The sequence below is a fragment of the Tenrec ecaudatus genome, chromosome 1, assembly GCF_050624435.1.
Source record: "Tenrec ecaudatus isolate mTenEca1 chromosome 1, mTenEca1.hap1, whole genome shotgun sequence".
Lineage (NCBI taxonomy): Eukaryota > Metazoa > Chordata > Mammalia > Afrosoricida > Tenrecidae > Tenrec > Tenrec ecaudatus.
In genome coordinates, this window is record NC_134530.1 from 30,690,337 (window position 1) to 30,705,994 (window position 15,658).

A 15,658-nucleotide genomic window follows, 5' to 3' on the forward strand; every position below is an offset into this window, starting at 1 on the left:
GAATACTGCCCAGTTGTGTACGGGGCCCCATCCCCAGTCAGTCCAGTTGCATTGGAATCACGGCACAGCGTGGGAGTGGGGATGTTGTGGTGAGGGGCCCAGGCTTGGTGTATTTAAAAATGCTCTAGGTGATTCTAAAGTAAGGAAAAGGTTGGGAGCCCCTACCTTTAGCCAGTTGTTTACTGTTTTTGGAAGAAAGCTTCATTGTAATTAAACAGATTATGGTTGAAAGTAAACAGGCAATCCAGAGGGGAAATTTATCCTAAACAAGTGGACTCTATTAAATACGCAATTATGTTACTGGAATGTAGGTCATCTGAATTAACTGACACGTCTAAATTTGGGTTGAAATCTTTAGGTAGGGGAAATGATTTGTTATCAATTAGAGCAGATTTATATATTTGTTTTTCTTGTAATATCACTTTTCCCTCTACTTTCCCAAATATTCCAGCCTCATATGATAAAGCATCTACTTGTAAGATGTGGAACGATATTCTCTTCTTTTCTTCCTCTAGTGCATTTCTCTCACTAGCTACGGTCCTCGACCCAGGGCTCTGCACTCTTAAATGTTCACTCTGTCGTACATCTAGTTCCAAAACACTGATTGGGTGTCTCCAGGTGAGTGGTCACCTCGTTTAGGAAGACACCATATTTCCAAGATGATCAGTTTCCGACAAAGTTCTAATTCTTAGTTCCGTCAGGGAAAAATCAGGAGATTCCCTCACACCTGATGGATATAGAGAATCCACAAAATAAGGATTACATGCTAGTGATTGCTCATCATTTTTTCTTTGCGGACAGTCTTGTTATATATAAAAGCAGCTATATATAAAAGCAGCTCTGTCTAACACTGACAGTATCCTACAATGATTGCAATATGATATTAAGATATTTCACAAATGTTTAATGAAAATTTTAATGTCACTTTGCTTTTATTAAATCATTTTATTGGGGGCTTGTACAATTCTTACCACAATCCATACTTACATCCATTGTGTCAAGCACATATGTACATTTGTTGCCATCATCATTCTCAAAACATTTGCCTTCTACTTGAGCCTTTAATATTGGTTCCTCATTTTCCCCCTCCCTCCCCAATTCCCCCCTCTTATGAACCCTTTATAAGTAATAAATTATTATTTTGTCATGTTACACTGTTTGACATCCCCCGCTCTCTTTTCTGCTGTCCATCCCCCAGGGAGGAGGCTATATGTAGATTCTTGTAATCGGTTCCCCCTTTCCATCCCACATTCCCTCCACCCTCCAGGCATCGCTACTCTCACCACTGGTCCGGAAGGGGTCATCTGTCCTGGATTACCTGTGTTTCCAGTTGCTCTCTGTCTAGCCGGATTTGTAAGGTAGATTTGTTATCATCATAGTGGGGGGAGGAAGTATTTAAGAATTAGAGGAAAGTTATATGTTTCATCTTTGCTACCCTGCACCCTCACTGACTTATCCTCCCCACAACCCTTCAATAAGAGGGTGTCCAGTTGCCTACAGATGGGCTTTGAGTCTGTACTCTGCACTCACCCTCATTTACAATAATATGTTTTTTTTTTGTTCTTTAATGCTTGATACCTGATCCCTTTGACAACACCTCGTGGTCACAGGCTGGTGTGCTTCTTCCATGTGGGCTTTGTTGCTTCTGAGCTAAAAGGCCGCTTGTTTATCTTCAACCTTTAAGACAACAGATGCTATATCATTTGATAGCTGGGCACCATCAACTTTCTTCACCACATTTGCTTATGCACACATTTGTCATCAGTGATTATATTGGGAAGGTGGGCACCCACTGATATGATTTTTAGTTCTTTGATGTTTGATATCTGGTCCCTTCTACTCCTCGTGGTCAGACAGGCTGGTGTGCTTTTCCATGTGGGCTTTGATGCTTCTTAGCTAGATGGCTGCTTGCTTATCTTCAAGCCTTTAAGACTCCAGAGGCTATATCTTTTGAAAGCCGGGCACCATCAACTTTCTTCACCACATTTGCTTATGCACACATTTTTCTTCAGCAATCGTGTCAGGAAGGTATGCATCATGGAATGCCAATTTAATAGAACAACGTGTTCTTGCATTAAGTACTTGAGCGGAGGCCCAATGTCCATCTGCTGCCTTAATACTAAACCTATAAATATATGCATGTAGATCTATTTCCCCACCCTCCTATATAAATATATTTACATATGTACATGCCAGTATTTAGACCTCTATGAATACCTTTTGTCACCTAGTTCTTTCCTGTATTTCCTTTTACTTTCCTCTTGTCCCACTATCATACTCAGCCTTCATTTAGGTTTCAGTAATTCCTCTCGGTTACATTACCCTTGCTGAATCCCTACCAGGCCTCTCACACCCACCTTGCCACTGATTTGGATCACATATTGCTTCCCGGTCCCTGGCTTGGTCAGCACTACCTCCTTACCCCCTCCTCCCCCTCTTCCATGTTTCCCCGGAACCATTGGTCTCATTGTTTTCTCCTCCAGACTATTCTTCCAGCCTATCTTATCTGGATAGATCTGTAGAGATAATAATATGCACCAAAAATCAAGCCATAGCAAGACAGGCGACAAATGAGAACACAGTGATGACAACAAAAAGGAAAACCAATGATCCATAAAAGAATAAATTAATTAAAAGACAAAAAAAATTTTAAAAGAAAGAAAATCCTGTAAATAGATTAAAGTCTGATTTTTGATCTCTAGGTTTGTCCTTCAGTCAGGTCTGATGGGGTGCCACACTCTGGCCCCAGAGTCTGTCCTTTGTACTCCCTGGGGGCTCCCTGCTCTGCTGCACGCCTTTAGTGGTTTGCCCGGTGTCACGGGGTCAGTCCGGGCCAGTCCCGACACTGCGTCTCTAGTGTTGTCCCCCTTAGGGCCCTGGGCCATCTAAGTGGGATCAGCCATTTGTTCCTCTCTGTGCATTGGCTGTTCAGAACGGGGATATCGTCCTCCAGGCCTGGTGGGTCAGGATGTGCTCCACTCTCGCTTCCTCCCTCTTCCTTTGCTCCCGTGAATGTCACTTTGCTTTCTAAACTTTTACCAAAATAATTGTTTTCCTTTAAGCATAGTCATTAACTATTTTATTTCATTTGTGCATTATTTATTTACTCTGCGTTATCTGCTTACGATTTTATATAAATTGATACCAGTTTTAATGTTGAGGCATTTTTATGAGCTCTCACTGGAAATATAACTTACTGTTTAGTTGGGTTGGTTTCTTTAATTATTGAAATGTGAGCTTGGAAATGTTCTCTATATAGATTTGCTGTTAAACTAGTGGGTCAGCATTAGGTGTGGTTGAAGAGCGCCTAACTCTGTTGGCGGGATCAGCAGTCTTTTATCCTAGCACTCTGTTCAGGCAGGGTAATCAGGCTGACTCATGGGTAGGGTAATTGAAAAGGATTAGATGAGTTAACATGCTCTCCTGGCCTCAGCCCCTGGGGTATCTGGTCCCTGCCTCACGACTCTAGGCAGGGATCTCGAAAGTGCTTTGCTGGTGGTTCTTCTTCCTTGATGGTCCTGGGAATCCTCTCTGTACCTGCCTCTGAGTTACCTTTCGGATACACAGATAACTAAAACGGTCCAGTCCCCTCTGTTAGTGTTTTATATACCTATTTTCATGGTCACACCTAGTCATTTGATGGGAGTTACAGAGACATGGGTGGTAGTGGTGGAAGTCTGTAAGTCTGATACTCGTCCATAAATCCCTCTTCAGACTCACACAGCCATAAGCAATGATGCACAAATGCAGGAAAATCACAGGCTGGTTGGTGAAAAGTCTTTTGGAGCCAATGCTAGTAGATGCATCTCCAGGGGTCTGGCAGGTGTCTGTGTGGCTCACTGGCATGCCGGCGAAGGCAGAAAGAGAGAGAGTGGAAGATCCTAGGACCCTCCATAGGAGAAGCCGTGCCCACAGGGAGGCTTCATCAGGCTGTAACCCAGTGGGTCAAACGACCCTTTCACAGGGGTCACCTGATTCATAGCAGTAGCAAAATGACAGTTTTGAAGTGGTAGCGAAAATAATTTTATGATTGGGGGGGGGGTCACCACAACACAAGGAACTGTATTAAAGGGTTGTGGCATTAGGAAGTTTGAGAACCACACTCTAACCTGATTGACAGGTTAGACTCCACCCCTTCACTTTTATATCTCCAAGTTGACAAGAAATCATGTCATTACCACAAATATTCTGAAGATGCCCTGTACAACAGATTTACCCAATGCAGTACGTCTTTTGATCTCTTGACTGCTGCACCATGAGCCTTTATTGTGGATCCAAATAAGACATCTTTGATGTTACCTATTGGTCCAGTTGTGAGGATTTGGGGCTTCCTTACATTGAGTTGAAATCTATACTTAGGGCTACAGTCGTTGATCTTTATCAGCAAGTGCTTAAAATTTTCCTTACTGTAGATACTCAAAATAAGCCGACCCGAGTCTAAGCCGAGGCACCTAATTATACCTAAGAAACCAGAAAACTGATTGACTCGAGTATAAGCCTAGGTGGGAAATGCAGGATGTGAATTAACAGAGACCAGAGGGGAGAGACGAGCGCAGCCACAGACACATCCTTACCAGTTCAGCTGCCGGCGTAAGTGAATCACTACGGGTGCTTCTGCGAATTGGAGCCGTCCACGTCATAGGACGGCTCTGATTGGTTAGATGTGAGTGAACAAACATTCAAAGCCCTGCAGTGTCCGCGGGGCTTTGAATGAGCATCGGAGGAATGGCAATCACCCACGAGATGTTACACCTCGCTGGGGTACCACTGACCTGTGTGTAAGCCAAACCCCAGTTTTTCAGCACATTTTTTGTACAGAAAAACTTAGTTTATACATGAGTATATTTGGTACTTTCAGCAGGCAAGGATGTGCCCTTTGCATGCCAGAGGTTAATAGGCCTTCCTCCAATCCTGATGCCCATACTCTTCTTCATATAATCCAGCTTCTCTGATGATTTATTTATCATATACATTGAACACATATGGTGAGAGGATAGGACCCTGATGCACACTTTTCCTGATTTTGAACCCTGTGGTATTCCCTTGTTTTGTTCTATTCTGCTTCTTGATCCCTGTGCAAGTTCTGAATGAGCACAATGAAGTTCTGAATGAGCCACAAAAAAGTTCTTGGATTCCCATTCTTCTCAAGGTTATCCACAGTTTATTATGGATCACACAGTCAAATGCCTTTCCAGAGTCAGTGAAACACAAGTGAACATCATTCTGGTGTTCTCTGAGCCAAGATCCATCTGACATCAGCAATGATGTCCCTTGTTCCATGCCCTTTTCTGAATCCTGTCTGAACTTTTGGCAGTTCCCTGTCAACATGGGCACAAGAGCCATATTAAGAACTATCATTTCACCACAAATTTTAAAGCAAAACCAGCCAAAATTGACTTATGATGTTAGAAATAAAGATAGTAGAGATGTTTGGAAGTGCCTTGGTAGTGCTGGTGGTGTTGTAAAGGCAAGGCCCGCGATTCAAACCCACGAACTGTTTCGTTAGGAAGTCAGCTTCTGTAAAGAGCCTCAGCCTTGCACACCGTATGGAATACACTTGCTCTGTCCCGTTGGGTTGCTGTAAGTTGGAATCGACTCCACAGCCATGGGTTTGGTTTGGATTGATTTAAAGTGGATCATTAAGCAGAAATGAAAAATGAGCAAAATACAGCTACATGTAAGAAAAATCACATGCAGGAAAACACTCCTAAAGGTCAACAAACACACCTTAAACTATTTATAGGCTTTTCTTTTTTGTCATTTTTTTAGTTGTTGTTTTATTTTCTTTTGTTGCTTTGTCTTGTTTTTTTTTTTTTTTGTGTGTGTGCATATTATTATCTCTGCAGGTCTCTCTAGATAAGATAGGCGGGATAAACAAGCTGAAAGAGAAAACCATGGGACCAATGGTTCCAGGGGGACATGGAGATGGGGAGGCAGGGGAAAGGAAGTGGGTTTTAACAAACCCAGGACAAGGGAACAGTGATCCAAAATCGATGGCGAGGATGGTGTAGGAGGCCTGGTAGGGCTTGATCAAAGGCAGTGTAACTGAGAGGAATTACTGAAACCCAAATGAAGGCTGAACATGATAGTGGGACAAGAGGAAAGTAAAAGGAAATAGAGGAAAGAACTAGGAGACAAAGGGCATTTATAGAGGTCTAAATACAGACATACACATATTAAACATATTTATATATGGCGATGAGGAAATAGCTCTATGTGCATATATTTATAGGTCTAGCATTAAGTAGCAGATGGACATTGGGCCTCTACTCAAGTACTCCCTCCCTCAATGCAAGAACACTTTGTTCTATTAAACTGGCATTCCATGTTAATGACCTTCCCTACACGATCACCGAATATAAAGTAGGTGCATAAGCTAATGTGAAGAAACCTGATGGTGCCTGGTTATCAAAAGATATAGCATCAAGTGTCTTAAAGGCTTGAAGATAAACAGACGACTATCTAGTTGAGAAGGAACAAAGCCCACATGGAAGAAGCACACCAGCCTGTGTGATCACGAGGTGTCGATGGGATCAGGTATCAGCCATTAAAAACAAAAAAATCATATTATTGTGAATGAAGGGGAATGCGGAGTGGAGACCCAAAGCCCATGTGTTGGCAACTGGATATCCCCTTACAGAATTGTCGTGGGGAGGAGACAGGCCAGTCAGGGTGCAGTGTAGCACCGAAGAAACATAAAACTTTCCTCTAGTTCTAGAATGCTTCCTTCCCGCCACTATCATGATTCCAATTCTACCTTACAGATCCGGCTAGACCAGAGGATGTACACTGGTACAGATAAGAGCTGGAAAACACAGGGAACCCAGGACAGATAAACCCTCAGGACCAATAATGAGAATAGTGATACCAGGAGGGTAAGGGGAAGGTGGGGGAGAAAGGGGGAGCTGATCACAATAATCTATATATAACCTCCTTCCTAGGGGATGGACAACAAAAAAGTGGGTGGAGATGTCGGACAGTGTAAGACATGAAAAAATAATTTATAAATTATGAAGCGTTGATTAGGGAGAGAGAGTGGGGGAGGGAGGGGAAAAAAGGAGCTGATACCAAGGGCTCAAGTAGAAAGAAAATGTTTTGAGAATGATGATGGCAACAAACAATACAAACGTGCTTGACATAATAGATGTATGTATGGATTGTGATAAGAGTTGTAGAGCCTCAAATAAGATGATTTAAAAAAACAAAAAATGAAATATCACATACATGGTGTTGATACTATTTTTGTAAAGTTGAAAAAGAATCATGGCTAAGCTGCTGTTCACAGTCACATAGTACCTAATTTGTCTGTCAGGACCTAATCAGTAAAATAGAACCACTATGAATATTATGCAATAATAGGTTTAGTCTAGGAATTAAACCTTAACTGTCAGAGAAACTGGGGACGGGGTGAGGGTGGAGGGTGAGGAGTTTGCGAGTGAGGAGGAGGAGTTACCAGCTATGGTTCTGGAAGCATTGCAGGGAGTGGCCGAATCATAGTTTACAGGAGGCTGTGGGGAGACCAGCCTCAAACAGGTGCTAAAGTGGGCCACCAAAGACGGGATTGCTCCCAAGCGTCTATTGGTAGTAGCATGGCGGTGTTTGTTGGTTTGCAGGGTTAGCATTGGAGAGAAGTTAGTGAAACAGGAGCTTGTGGACAAGCTGGAACATTGTGATGGCATCTTTTTTCATTTGCCCCACCTCTAGCCTGGCTGACCTTTAGAGAACAGTAATTGCTTCACTTCCGCCTTTTATATTTTTGTAAAATCAGTGATGAGAATCCTTGGAATTTCCAATTGAACCAAAAGGATACTTTAAAAATGCACCAATGGTAGCCCTATAACTCTGTGAATATGCAAGAAAACATTGAATTATATATTTTCAATGGGTTAGTTTTATGGTATGTGAATCATATCTCAATAAAACTGTTAAAAATTGTCACTGGTTGAAAACTAAAGAAAAGCACTGCAAGAATGAGTACAAGTTTAGGATAATGATTACCTTTGGGAAAAGAGGGATTGTGAAAAGGAGTCTTTGGGTATAAGGGGATTTTTTTCTCTTGATATGAGTGATAGTTCCAGAAGAATTTGCTTTATTTTTATGTAGTCTTCTGTGAACATTCCAAACACACGGGCTTTCAGTCTTGAGGGGTAGAAGATGACAAAATACACTGGGATTAGTGCACTTTACAAAGGTAAAGGGTACAGTTTGATATAGTCTCCATTTTCCAGGTGGTTAATAATTAGGAGGATGTTAATTAACATTGGAGATTTAAGTGCCACTTCTTGAGACCTGCAAGTTTTAGAGTAGTAATTGCTTTTTATCAGTTTATATCAGTGCTACTATGAATTGTTAATCTTTAGAAAGCTGGAGGGTATCATCTGTTTATTAATAAGGTCTCTAGATCTGCCTGACAGGCCTGTGAATAGTTTTGAAAACAGATTAAAGGGATATATCCATCCCTTTTCACTGTTTATATTTGAATTTTAAATTTGAACTCAAATTTCTTAGATAACATTTAAAAATAGGTATCTTTTTTCAGATTCTTTAAAGCCTATGATATGAAAACATTCTTATCCTCTAAAATAATTGGAAAAATGCCCTGATTTGCTCTCTATTTACATGGAGTCACTTTTTATTTGAATGTTTCTTATGGTTCTTTTTATTCTCTTTGTAATGAGGAAGCAATTGCCCAAATAAAGAGCTATGCAGCCTTTCTGCCTGGGGCTGTAGTTTTACCAAAGCTAGGGAATGGATGTGAAGATTTTTATGAAAGTTCAAAAACAGAATATCTTATCATGAACCATTTGTATGTAAATAGTAGGGTAATTTTGGGGTGGGGGGGAGTAGTTATGTAGCCATCTATCTTCTCTTCATGTAAAGTGTAGAGAATGTTTTTTGAATGAGACAATTTAACTCCTAAATTTACAACAGCCCCCAAACAGATTATTTGCCCATAGATTGAATTTAAAATCTAAAGCATCATTAGTATTACTTATAGTGCCTCTGAATAATTTGTAAAACTTAAGGGATGTGTTTGTGACATGAGATTCTTAGGCTTTTATGATGAGAGCAATTCTACTCTTTTGTATTTCCCCATTAACCAAATATTTTTGATTACTTTTATACCTGGTTTATTAATTACGTATTGTGTCTGTTAAATCTTATTCAGTAAATATTTTGAGTTCAGCAAATATTTTGAGTGCCTCTGTGTGTCCCAATTCCTTCAATAAGCCTGACCATTTCTGAAATAAATAAAAGATTATAGTCTTGTAGGGAAGATAGATATAGAAAATAGTTGCAATATAGTGTGATAAATGATACAAAGGAATTATGAAGTATGCATGTACAAGATAAATTTTAAGCACAAAGGAAGTAGTGAAGTTGGCCCGAGCATTTAATGGACATTTTATTAAAGAAAAACGACAATACTTTGAAGAGGATTAGGAGTTGACTGGGCAGAAAGGAGTATTAACAAGAACACTTTCCCACATAAAGGAATAGGACAGCATGGGCAAAGGAATGGAAGAGGGAAATGATTGGCTTTGCTTGGGTAATAAAAAGGAGCGCTGCCGGCATAGTAGTTATTCTTTGAGCTGATAACTGCCAGGTCTGCACTTCGAAACCACCAGCCACTCCTTGGGACAAAGATGAGGCTTTCTACGAGTCTTGGAAACTCACAGGGGAGGTTCAACCCTGCCCTATAGGGTCATTATGAGTCAGAATTGACTTGATGGCAGTGAGTTTTAATTGGTAGTAAAAGTGCATTGCCATCAAGATTCTAATGTACAGTGACCCTATAGGACAGAGTAGAATTGCTCACACTGTTGTGGTTTTCAAGACTTAACCTTACGGAAGTAGACAGCCTCATTTTTCTACCATGGAGTGGCTTGTGGGTAGAAGTGCAAAGTTTGTTAGTCCGAGTCGACTAGAGAAACAAATCCAGAGACAATCATGTGTAATAGAGAACTTTATATCAAAGAGTAATTATATATTACATCCCAGCCCAGTTCAGATCAAGTCCATAAGTCCAATGTTAGCCCATATGTCTGATACCAGTCTATAAATTCCTCTTCAGACTCATGCCCACATGCAATAGTGCTGAATGCAGGAAGATCCTGTGGATCCAGTGGTGGTGGAAGCATCTCAGCTCCTCTATCCAATTATACAAATTCTGACATCCCCCATGCCTCCCAAGACACACTCTTCTGGGCTTGATAATTTGTTGCAGTGACCACAGAGAACTCAGAGACCATATTCACAGTTATTATGAGTTTTAAGGAATGGCAGCAGGTTACAATTCAGGTTCAAGAATTCTCAGAATACAGTCCTTGATTAGGTCAGCCTTTTCTTAGCCATGTGTAAAGGCAGGTCGCCCTTTTTAGCCCTTGTCCCTAAGCTTGGCCTCTGCACTACTCAGGTAGGTTCTTTTAGCTCCATTGATAAGTGCCCAGATGTACCCATTCTGCCAGTAAGCTTTGACCTGGAGATGCTCAGCTTTCTCAGTCCATGACCAGAAAGTCTACAGGTGTTGTCTCCTGACAATCTCCTGCTGCTTTCCTGGTTCTGCTACCTCTCTTGCTGCCATTTTTCAGCTGCTAATTCTTGCCATTTCTAGTGTTAATAGCGCTGTTTCGGTCTTTTTGGGTTCAGAAAGTTCTCAGTGCAGGGATCCTGGGTCCAAAGGATGTGATTCCTTCCAGACTCTTTCGTGGTGGTTGTGAGGTCCACCTCTCTGCTCTCCAAACACTTCACTTCCTGGTTTCAAATTTATGCAGCTTGTAAGCCTGAGAGCAATATAGATCTTTATAGGAGGGAGCTACACAGAATAGTTTCGGCTAGAAATGGTTAGCAAAGTGTTCAGCATAGCATATACACACATATACACACATATACACACCTGGCCAATCCCCCTTTTAGAGTTACAAGCAGTGTTTTGGCATGCTTCTACCCCCATGAGGGTGAGATGAACGTTAATTATATTGTTAGCAAGCTAGCCAATCCTTTTGGTGGGTCACAGGTACATCATTTGTATAACCTTACCCAATCTTTTGGTAGGAGTTAACCTAAAATCATGTCTAAAAATATTAAAAAGATTATCCACTCTCTGAGGGCATTGCATCCAGGGGGCTGTCTAGTGAATTTTCTGAATATCTTGTTTTATTTCTCTGGTGATACTTACTCAAACCCAATAAGAAGTATTAGTAATGGTGCAGATTCCCCCATTGCTGAGCTAATATAAAATTGGGGCCTATTTTATTGTGTAATACAACTCCAACAAGAGACTAATCATTTTTGTTGAGCCAGGTACCTGTCTAAATGTCATCAGAAAGTTGAGTCACAGTAACAGAGAACTTGCAAATAGGTTTTCCAAGTCAGGGGCCATTGTGTCAGTATAAAAAACCCCTCAAAGAATTCCCTATAATTCATATTTCTCAGAAGGGTTCATTTGCTAGGCTATATAAAAGGGTCTACACTACTCTTATGACAAGTTAAGATGTTTAAATTAGTGGTCATTAAGTAACAGTACTTAAGTTATTTAACCAACGTTCTCAAAGATAAAAACTTTAGCTTTATTGTTATTAAAGACATTAGGCTTGGCGTTGAACTCAGAAATTTATTTATTTGTGTGTCAGAAATTTAATGAGTCACTGTGTTAATCTGGGGGGTAGACTAGAGAAACAAATCCATGGACACACATATGTGTATAAGAAAGAGATTTATATACAAGAGCAAGTGAACATTGAGAGAACATTCCAGCCCAGTCCAGATCAAGTCCATAAGTCTGATATTACCCCATGTTTCCGATATCAACTATAAGGTCCTCTTCAGACTCACGAAACACATGCAGTGATGCAGAATGCAGATCAAGATCACAGACCAGTGGGTAGAAAGTCTTTGGATCCAGTGTCATTGGAAACATCTCAGCTATGGGTAGGGGTCTCTCTGTGGCTTCTCCGGCTTGTGAGGTCTGGTTGAGTCTATGTGGCTTGTCTTCTGCAATGTCTCCCAGAGAGTAGCAGAGAGAGAGGTGTCTTTGCCTCCAAGGAGGAAGTCCCAGATTTCCCAGAATTCTCAGGAGAAGGCCATGCCCACAGAAGTCTCATTGGCTATCTCCAGATTGACAGCCTAGACTCCACCCCTACACTCTTAATCCTTAAATTGACACCAGATTAGGGGGGACTACCACAGTCATTGAGCCATTGCCTTTGACAGGGAGTACAAAAATAATAAATTAATTCTTCAACCTTGTAATCAAAGAAAATTTTGTTATCTTATTAAGAAAGTTAATTCTTTACCACTTAACATTACTTCAATGATGGGTTAATAAATTAACTTTAAGTTTTAAATAAAATAACTTCTGTTTATTAACCCATTCAAGCTTAGCCAAACATAAAACTTTGATTACTCAATTAGTTCCTTTTTTAAAAAAAACTTTAAAATTTTGTTTTTTTGTGGCATATATGCACACACTAATCACTAGACTCATATGTGTGTATATATATCTTGGTATTCTTTCTAGCATCAAAAGTGAAAGTATAGAAACTTGAATATTAACTCTTTTTAGTATCTGCCAAGTTACCGAAAAAGCTTGGAAATACTTTAAGCCTGTATACGACAAATCTTAATTGCTATTAAAGTTTGTTTAAATAATCTGTATTTTCAAAATTCAAGCCCTTACCATTTCATTTCTGGCATGTTTCATTGTAATTTGTTTTGGCTTCTTAAAATCCCTCTACAATACAGAGAACTTGTTCACAGTTATTTTATGATGGCAAATCACCCAATTTCTGATAATTATAGTAATTCTTTTGTCTTAAAGGGTATTTTGACCTTTTTGGAAGGAGTCTTTAGAGACTAGGTGATGAGGCCTGATCTTGCCTCTTGCTCCTTGCCTTTTGATTGAGGGTCAGAGAAAGAATTGGTCCATTTATTTTTATATGTTTAAATTGGCCGTAGTCCTTTGTTTTTGTTGTTGTTGGAGTCTTTTGAAAGACAAAAGTCTAATGCCTAACTCATAGTGCCACCAGGGCTTGTCTTATGGGCAGATAGTGGCTACAAATTGCCCACAACAGACAAAAGGATCAAATTATAGACATTAAAAAAGGGTGGGAAAAAAAAGGTGAAATAAAATCACATGGAACCAAAGAGAGTTGAAAACCAAAGATAAGGAGAAAAAAATTTTAAAATAGCTAGATTAAAAAAAGACATATTACATTAAAAAGAGCAATAAGACGAGCTGCAGATTTTTTTCAGCAGAAGTCAGGAGAAAATGGACTTATACTTTCAAAATGTAAAACAAGAAGATAAATTGCCAAAGCAGCATTTTCTACTCAGCAAAAGTATCTTTCAGAAGTAAAGATAAAATGATCATCTTTTCAGATCTATAAAAATAGAATTAATCATCACCTAGACCTGTACTAAGGGAAGTACTAAAATTTTTTTCTTTGATCAGAAGAGAAATGATCTGGGATTATAGTTTTAAGATGCAGGAATGAATTACAAAAACAAATCACTGCCATTGAGTCAGTCACCAAAGAGTAGATAAATATGATAGTGAAGATAAATGAATATTGAACGAGGAAGCAGAGTAATGTCTTATATGGTAAAATACATACATAGAATTAAAAATCAGTAATACTGTATAAATTGTTAATATGTAAATAGAGTTGGTGTGAAATGGTAAAATTATTTTGGAAAATTATAGTGTAGAGTTATTTACTTGATAATGTGGTAAACCAAGATTACATGTCGTAATTTCTAGGGTAGTCATTATGAAATTATACATAGAATACACAACAAAAATAAGTATCTTAATTTCTTAGCGCTTATTATAAATACCCCACGATGGTGGCTTTAACAACAAATTAATTTTTTTCACACTTTAGGAGACTAGAAGTTTGAATTCAGGGCACTAGATCTAGGGAAAGGTTTTCTCTCTGCTCTGAGGAAAAATCCATGTCACAACTTTTCTAGCATTTTCTTTTCATTAGAGAGAACTTTCTGACATACAGTTTTACTCCACTCCTGCTTGCTTTCTTGCTCACTTTTACTTAATCTGCTTCTTTTAGATCTTGAAAGTGATAATATTACAAAGAAAACATGGATTCCCAAGTGGGGGTTTCTTCCACAGGTTGAAAAACCCGAAACTAAACTCAATGCTATTGCGTTGATTCCAGTTCATTGAGATAGTAGAAGACAATATAGTACTGCCCCCGTTGGGTTTCTGAAGCTGTAAATCTTGTTTGGAACAGAAAGCCTCATCTTTCTCCTGAGGTGTGGCTGAGGGATTCAAATTGTTGACCTTTTGGTTAGCCCAATGTGTAATCCTCTGCCACCAGGGTACCTTTTCCACAGTTACAGGAATTAGGATTTACATACATTTCATGAGGTCCAATTCAACCCTTAATCTTTGAAATAGTAATAAAAGTTGCTTCATCCAGAAGAAGGATGAAAGAAAGGAATACAACATGGGGGAAGGAAGCAAACAATGATATACTAGACATAAGTCCAGTTCATCAGCAGTAATAGTAAATATAAACAAAGGAAGCTTATTAAAAGCCAAAGATTTGTGACTGGATGTTAGAGCTTGAATTATGACCCTCTCAAGATAGGTGTTGTAACTCCTAGCCTCTCTGCCTGTAGTTATCATTCCAGTTGGGAATGTGCTGCCTTTACTTTGTTAATGACATAGAATTAGTGTAAGGTGTGCTTTGAGTCAATCTTTCACAGAACATAAAAGGAGCAGATTAAGGAAGCAGCGGTTGGGAAAGATAGATACTCAGGTACGCGGAGATTTCCAAGGAATGAAGCAGAAGCAGAAGACAAGGACCTTCTTCCAGAGAGCTCTGTATTCAAACTTCCGGCCTCCTAAGCTGTCTGTTAAGCCATCCACCCGTGTACTTGTGTTATTTCTGCTCTAAGAGTATTAGATAACTAAAATAGTAGATTTAAATGACAAGAGCACACACACACTAAACAAACCTGAGAGACGTATTACAACTCTGAGCTGCTTCCAAGGATTAGGAAAGGGTGAAAGTAACACTAACCCTTGAAAGCTGGTGTGCCTTTATTAATAAAGTAGACTTTCTTTTGGTTAGGTGCTGTGGAGTTGGTTCCAACTCATATCCACCCTCTGTACAACAGAATGAAAGGCCATCTGGTCCTGCTCCATCTTCACAGTCATGTTGTTTTGAGCCCTTGTTTCAGCCACTATGTCAATCTCATCAAAGCTTGTCTTCTTTTTTGCTGACCCTCGACTTTTCCAAACATGATGTCTTCCAGGGACTGCTTTCTTCTGATAACATATCTAAGGAAGGTCCCCAAAAGCTTTGCTCCATCCTTGTCATTAAAGTTAACTTTACTTTGAGGAGGCAGCTCTTCCTCAGTTGTATTTTGAGTAGCTTCCAACCAGATGGGTTCACCTGACACTGTGCCAACAATGTCCTGCTGTGGAATCCTGTGGTTCCACCCCCCTTTCTAATCCCCCCAAAGTGGATTGCCAAGTTTTCTTTCCTAGCCTGTCTTAGTGTGGAAGTTTTGCTGAAATCGGTCCATCATAGGTGACCCTACTGGTATTTGAAATACTGGTAGCATAGCTTCCAGCCTCACAGTAACACACAAGCCATAGTACTACATTAGGGCAGAAAAACTTTATCAG

The 15,658-nt window shown here is 39.8% G+C and overlaps 1 protein-coding gene across 6 annotated transcripts in view; it reads left to right on the top strand.

Moving 5' to 3' along the window:
- CAMTA1 (calmodulin binding transcription activator 1) overlaps positions 1-15,658 on the top strand; it is a 1,074,576-nt gene that overhangs the window by 58,275 nt on the left and 1,000,643 nt on the right. The gene's annotated exons all lie outside the window — the stretch shown is intronic.